At 48.1% G+C, this 7,500-nt stretch overlaps 1 protein-coding gene across 3 annotated transcripts in view; it reads left to right on the forward strand.

The window, feature by feature from the left end:
- LOC106609210 (receptor-type tyrosine-protein phosphatase zeta) overlaps positions 1-7,500 on the forward strand; it is a 54,432-nt gene that overhangs the window by 24,790 nt on the left and 22,142 nt on the right. The gene's annotated exons all lie outside the window — the stretch shown is intronic.

The following is a 7,500-nucleotide window of genomic DNA, read 5'->3' on the forward strand; positions in this document are numbered from 1 at the left end:
ACCTCAGCCCAGACTAGTGCACTAATGTTAAACCTGCTCAACACAACCAGCGCTGCCGGTCTTTTCTCCACATGCTGACAGACATAGGGGATTAAGCTCAGTTATCCTAAGCCCTTACATGGAGTAATTGCTCCATTAGTGAGATAGACCTGACTCGCATGATCAAATCTGTGTTCTGGTTTAGGAAAATTGAGCAAGGGTGTATATATATATATGATTTCCGTCCTTCGTCCCAAATTGCTTGACTTAATTTCCTTACACTCTCTCTGTCAATTTGCATTCAAATAAGAAACAATTCTGCTTGTTTGGTTATAAGCATTATCCTTTATATTTTCTGCTCTGATAGTTCAGGGCCCCGTCACAACAAGCTGAGTCCCAGAGAGATGAGAGAGAGACTGCAGGGCTCAAGTGTGTGTTGTGGAGCAGACTTGTTTATCAGCCCGTGCTATAATAGTAGTGAGTGTGCTGTAAGTATGGGTTACTGAGCCGTGAGGAAGAGAATTAACATGTGAAAGCGCACACCTCATTGTGAGGCACAGCGCGACGTATGGAGAAAGAGAAACGGGGAAAGACAGCAGAGAGAGAAAAGAGAGAGAAAGAGGGAGAGAAAGAATAGAGAGAAAAAAAACCAACGGAGAGAGAGAAACACGGAACATGTTTAGAAGAAGTGAGCGAGAAAAAGGGAGATAAACCTTCCCGGACGTTAACATATGGTAGCTAGCTTTTAAGCTTTAATGCTGGTAGCCTTTACGGAATATGCAATCCTCTTGGAACATGCAGCAGCATGCATTTGCTCAGAATGTTTTGGCTCAAGGTTACTGTCACGATTGTCGTAAGGAGTGGACCAAAACGCAGCTGGAATATGTATACTCATCTTCTTTTTTATTTGAAGAAGGAAAAACAAAATAAACACGTATACAAAAAACAAACGACTCCAAACAGTCCCGTCAGGTGCAACAAACACTAAACCAGGAAATAACTATAGAACAAACACCCCTATAAATAGGACCTTCAATCAGAGGCAACGAGAAGCAGCTGCCTCCAATTGAAGGTCAACCCAATAAACACCACATAGAAATAGACCAACTAGAAATAACATAGAAATACACTAACATAGAACATAACCCAAACAACCCCGAAACACCCTAAACAAACACCCCCTGCCACGCCCTGACCAAACTACAATAACAAACAGCCCCTTTACTGGTCAGGACGTGACAGTTACTTTTGAGATCCATTTGTATGATTTACATTATACTGAACATTAATTAGATTGTCAGGGTTCCCCTGACAAATATTTTACCGTCAAACACATTATCTTATCCTCTGTCTGTCTGTCTTTGTGCAGGCAGACTATCCCAATCACATAGGTGATAAACTGTATATACGGAATATCAGGTTATGCGTTCATATTTGAGCATATGACCTAGGACACAGATTTCGTGTTGTTTTTCAGATTTTGTATCCTTGCGTGCCCTGCTACTGTTTGTGTTTCCAAAGTTGATACAGTAAAAATCCACCGTATCCCCCCGTTAACCCCTCTCCCCAGGGGGTCGCTGTGATCCTCATGCCCCCCCCCCCCCCCCCCCCCATTTCCCCCGTCTCCATCTGCCAGTGTGTGTGTGTGTGTGTGTGTGTGTGTGTGTGTGTAATCTCTATCTTCTGATAACCCCAGGCCCCAGTGTAGGCCACGCGAGACAGTGTCCCCAGCCACCACAGCAGCCCATTTCCTGCATGTGTAAACCCTCTGATCTCCTTCTCATGGCTACAGGGCCTGTGTGTCCCTACACTACCCTCGCTCTCTGTCTGCCTCTTTCTCCTTCTGCTGGGCTCTAACACAAGGGACAGAATAAATGATCCAGCTCTCTTCCCCATCAACATGTAACGGAGGTGGCTTGCGTGATGACTAACCTTGCCTGAGACCTGAAGACTTGCGTTAGCTTCCCCAAGCTAATGCTCAGCGGGCTAACACAGGACGGACCCAGTCTTACACAAACACACTGGCCGGCATAATGCACATTCAGTACAGACAGCAGCCTGTGCAGCAGCTTCTAACAGCTCTAACGGGCTGTTAACTACCACCTCATTGACTTACTCCAGCTCTGCTTACTTAGTCATACGGGCAGTCGTTCGTTAGTGTTGTTTCTGCTCCAGTTGTCTCCAGCCGTCTTCTCCACCCTCCTCTCCTAGAGCTGCTGAGGTTGGGGATGAGGTAAGGGTTGAGTTCCCCCCGCTCCCCTCTCCCCTCTCCCCTCTCCCTCTCTGGAGCTTGGGTTCGGGTTAGGCCCTGGGGTAATAGTGTAGTAGCTGGGGCTTAGGTACTAATGCAGCAGGACTCAGAGACCCAGGAAGAGACTTAGTCATGCTGGATGGTGATGTGTTTCAGGGCATCATTACACTGACTGGGGACCTCTAGTAGAGTTGACAGATGGGGGGGGGGGGGGGTGGGGGGTGAACGGACGAGTGGAGGAACAGTACCCCCTCCCTCACACACATAAATACACACTCACACACCCACACACAAACACACACGCACACATACACAAAAGTATGGTGTGTTTGGTTAGCCAAATCCTAACATACAGAATACATTCATTCACTTGCTTGAATCCACTCTCCTTGCTGCCCATGTCTTCTCACATTAAAGGGCAACAGCTAGAGTGAAGAATGTTCATGCTGTATTCTACAAAATACAAGACAGGAAAGTAGGCTTGATCTATCAGACAACCAATAACAGATGTTGTTTGTGGGATGTTGGAGGATGAATAACAGGTACTTTTATCCTTATTGTATGTCTCTAATCCTACAAAAGCTCTTTGCGAAACAGAAAACAGAGAGAGTTGCCTGATAGTGATATGTTAAGTGATGATCTGTTATTCATGTCGCACGCGTCTCCAAAATGTTAGTGCTGCTCCACTGAGCCCTATTGCACGGGGATTATCCTCTTTCTGTGTGTGTGTGGGTGCGCGTGCGCGTGCGCGAGAGTCAGAAGTTGGCTGTCTTCGTCCCCAGGGACATTCAACCTTTTCAGAGAAACAGAACGCCACGTTTCTCCTCCTCTTCTATAAAGACTGACTCGCTAAAAGATCAGTCATTACCTGTGAGTCAGACCTATGTCAGACAGACCGTTAAATTAAAAATACTGTATGTGTGGCCAAGTCCCAAATGACACCCCACTCCACCATATAGTCCACTACTTTTGACCCGAGCCACGTAGCGTACTGGGATGTCAATCATCTGTCATTTGAGGCTCGGTTTAAAAGTAGTGCAATGTAATGGGGAATTAGGGACATTTGAGACAGATCCTTTGTGTGTGTTCCTGGAAAGACTGACGGAAGCATGTTGCTGCTGGCACTTAATTGTCCTCCAAACCTCTGCAGCTACTTGTTGCCATGGTAGCATCTTGTGAGCGTACTAGTGTTGTGTCATGGCATTTATGCCAGATGAGGCCCTCAGAACCACCTGACAGCCCCCTGTCACTTTCCTGCCAGCATAGGAGAAGCACACACACACACACACACACACACACACACACACACACACACACACACACACACACACACACACACGTTCAGGCACACAGTCACACATGCAGGCATGCACAAACACACACACCAAATAAAGATTCAAACTCTTTACCAACCTACACACACACACACACACACACTCACACGCGCATGCAGACTTGCACACCAAATTGACAGGCACGCTCCTTACTGTCACACAGACCATTTAAGTGGCACAGCCAGAAGCTACTCTCGTCTGTCACCAACACAGTAAACTGTCGTTCAACTCACGATAGCAATACGGCTGAATTCAGAGTGGAAATGATTTGATCCCATAAATGGCTGTGAATGTCGGTCATGCTTGGTAAACTCTTATCTTTAGCACCTGACCTCCTCCTTTGATGACGCGGTATTCATTCTACTGGGTTATTAGCCAGTAGAGTTATTATGAGAGAGGGAGAGGGGAGGGAGGGAGAGAGAGAGTGAGGGGGGGGGGGGGGGGGGGGGGGGGAGTGAGAGAGAGAGAGAGAGAGAGAGAGAGAGAGAGAAAAGGCTGCTGGGAAGACACTATCTCTCTCTCGCTCTCACACTCGTTCACACACACACACACAGCGAGATATTTATTATGAGAGAGGGGGGATTCAGTAGTTATTATGACACTGGGGAGAGGAAGAGGTGATAATGAAGGCTTTCCTCCTCTCCTCTCAGTGTGCAGCCTCAGCCTGGCCGTTCTCATGCTAACGTCTCTGAGCTCAGACAATAACAACCGTCTCGTTACTCCTTTACAGCAACATGCTCCCTCACCCTGCTCAGGGTCAGCAGGCATCTCAGACTCAGCAGGGAATGTCATAATACTCACAGTACAGTATATTGTGGATGTATGGTAGCATACCCTACATATGGGCCATTTGGTTTGCTGTATGGATGTACTTACTGTAAGTGCTGTAATGTATATGATGTACTGTATGTACAGATGTAGGATCTTAATTTGAGACAGTTTGCCACAGCAGGAAAATGTATGGTTTTGTACACCAGCTTCAAACCGATGAAAGGACAATATTTTTGATTATGGAAAATATATTTCAGTGTTTTAGATGGTACAATGATTCTCTACACTATACCCATTTATTTTGTCACATAAACTATTAGAGTTTTAGCAACCAGGAATATGGCAGAGCGATTTCTGCATAGTGCAACTTTAAACCTGTCACAAGGGTCGTATTGAGTGGACCAAAACGCAGCGGGTAAAGTGCTCATCTTCTTCATTTTATTAAAGAAAACACTTAATCAAAAATAAACAAACGACAAAAACAGTCCAGTAAGGTGCACAGACTATACTAGAAACAACCACCCACCAACAACACAAGTGAAAACAAACACAACTAAATATGGCCTCCAATTAGAGACAACAACAACCAGCTGCCTCTAATTGGAGGTCATTGCCAAAACTCACATAGAAATAGAAAAGCTAGATAAACATAGAAACAGGAAACTAGAACCTAAACCCACAATACCCAAACACACAAAACAAACACCCCCCTGCTACGCCCTGACCAACTATAATGACAAATAACCCCTTTTCCTGGTCAGGATGTGACAAATGCACCTTAAACAAAAACCCCACAAAACAACCCCAAACTTAAAGGGAGGGAAAGGAGGGTGGCCACCGTCAACGACGGTCCCTGTGCTACACCCCCCCCCCCCCCTCCCAATCCTCCCACTACGGAGGTGGCTCTGGCTCTGGGCGTAGCTCCCGTTCCGTAGACTCTAGGCTGGGGAGCGTTGCTGGAGCCTCCTGGCTGGGGAGCGTCGCTGGAGCCTCCTGGCTGGGGAGCGTCGCTGGAGACTCCTGGCTGGGGAGCATCTCTGCAGGTTCCGGGCTGGGGAGCATCTCTGCAGGTTCCGGGCTGGGGAGCGTCTCTGTAGGTTCCGGGCTGGGGAGCGTCTCTGCAGGTTCCGGGCTGGGGAGCGTCTCTGCAGGTTCCGGGCTGGGGAGCGTCTCTGTCGGTTCTGGACTGTAGGCTGTCTCTGTCGGTTCCGGACTGTAGGCCGTCTCTGTCGGTTCCGGACTGTAGGACGTCGCCGGAAGCACTGGACGGGGAACTGTTGCCGGAAGCTCTGGACGGGGAACTGTCGCCGGAAGCTCTGGACGGGGACTGAGCACTGGAGGCCTGATGCGTGGAGCTGGCTTAGGAGGCGCCAGACTAGTAACCCGCACCACAGGGCTAGTGCGAGGAGCAGGAACAGGACGTACTGGGCTGGGCAGGCGCACTGGAGGCCTGATGCGTGGGGCTGGCTTTGGAGGCGCCAGAACAGTAACACACACCACAGGGCTAGTGTGAGGAGCAGGAACAGGACGTACCGGACTGGGCAGACGCACTGGAGGCCTGATGCGTGGGGCTGGCTTTGGAGGCGCCAGACTAGTAACACGCACCTCAAGGCTAGTGTGGAGAGCAGGATCAGGATGTACTGGACTGGGCTGACGCACTGGAGGAAGAGTACGAGGAGGAGGAACAGGATACACTGGGCCATGAACCCTCACCGGCGGTCTGATGCTTGCAACTTGCATCACCGGTCCTGGCTCGATGCTGGCTCTAGCATGACACCTGTGAGGAGCTTTCACCAAGCGTACCGGGCTGTAGCTGCGCACTGGTGATACCGTGCGTATCTCCGCATAACATGGTGCTTGCTTGATCCGTCACTCCCCATAGTAAGCACAGGTGCTCCTTCATGCCCTTTCCGCCAGTACCTCTCTCCGGAATCCCAGGTCAAGCTCCTCGCTTGATTCCTTGACTGGCTCCCTTTTGCTCCACGGCTCTCTCCTGTAGACCTGGGAAGTTAGGTCAGGGCTCCCCCCTGACTTAGCCCAACTACCCGTATGTCCCCCCCAAAACAATTATTGGGGCTGCCTCCCCACCTCCTGAAATGGAGGATATAATGCCTCATACCTCCGTCGTTCCCTCTTAGCTTCCTCCAGCTCCTCCTTCGGGTGCTGGTACTCCCCAGCCTGGCTCCATGGACCCTGACCATCGAGGATCTCCTCCATGACTCCAAATAGCTCTCCTGCTGCTCCTTTCTCCGCTGCTTGGTCCTTCTTTGGTGGGTGGTTCTGTCACAAGGGTCGTATTGAGTGGACCAAAACGCAGCTCATCTTCTTAAGTTTATTAAAGAAAACACTTAATCAAAAATAAACAAACGACAAAAACAGTCCAGTAAGGTGCACAGACTATACTAGAAACAACCACCCACCAACAACACAAGTGAAAACAAACACAACTAAATATGGCCTCCAATTAGAGACAACAACAACCAGCTGCCTCTAATTGGAGGTCATTGCCAAAACTCACATAGAAATAGAAAAGCTAGATAAACATAGAAACAGGAAACTAGAACCTAAACCCACAATACCCAAACACACAAAACAAACACCCCCCTGCCACGCCCTGACCAACTATAATGACAAATAACCCCTTTTACTGGTCAGGCCGTGACAAAATCTCAAATACACGACAAGTAAAAAATGTATCCTGCAACAGGGTGATCAAATTAAGATCCTAAATCTGTATGCTACCTGCCCAGTCATTTGTGACCAACTGTCAGACCATCTGCTCTGTTAACTCCTCATCTGCTGGACTAGAGGAGGATGCAGTAGAGCTGATTATGTATGTGCTGTGTGTAAATGCATTTGGGGTTAAAGTTCACTTGAGAATTATGAGGATTGGTCATTGCAGGACCTGTCATCACAATGGATATTGAGGGATTATTTAAATGGCACACTTTGATGTTTTGTAGCAGGAAACAAATACTAAACATGTTTATACTCAACTGTAACTGACCTCTATAAAGTGTTTCCTTTAAAGCCGTTCTCCCTGCAGGGTTGTGTGGGAGTAGTTCAGCTACATTACCTGCTGCCTGCACTGTGAAGTCAATTCCAAATCACAGTTTGCCATCTCATTCCCATCTTCGGTATTACTGATCCATTGTAAAGATTCTT

Source organism: Salmo salar, chromosome 07, assembly GCF_965601325.2.
Source record: "Salmo salar chromosome 07, fSalSal1, whole genome shotgun sequence".
Taxonomy (NCBI): domain Eukaryota; kingdom Metazoa; phylum Chordata; class Actinopteri; order Salmoniformes; family Salmonidae; genus Salmo; species Salmo salar.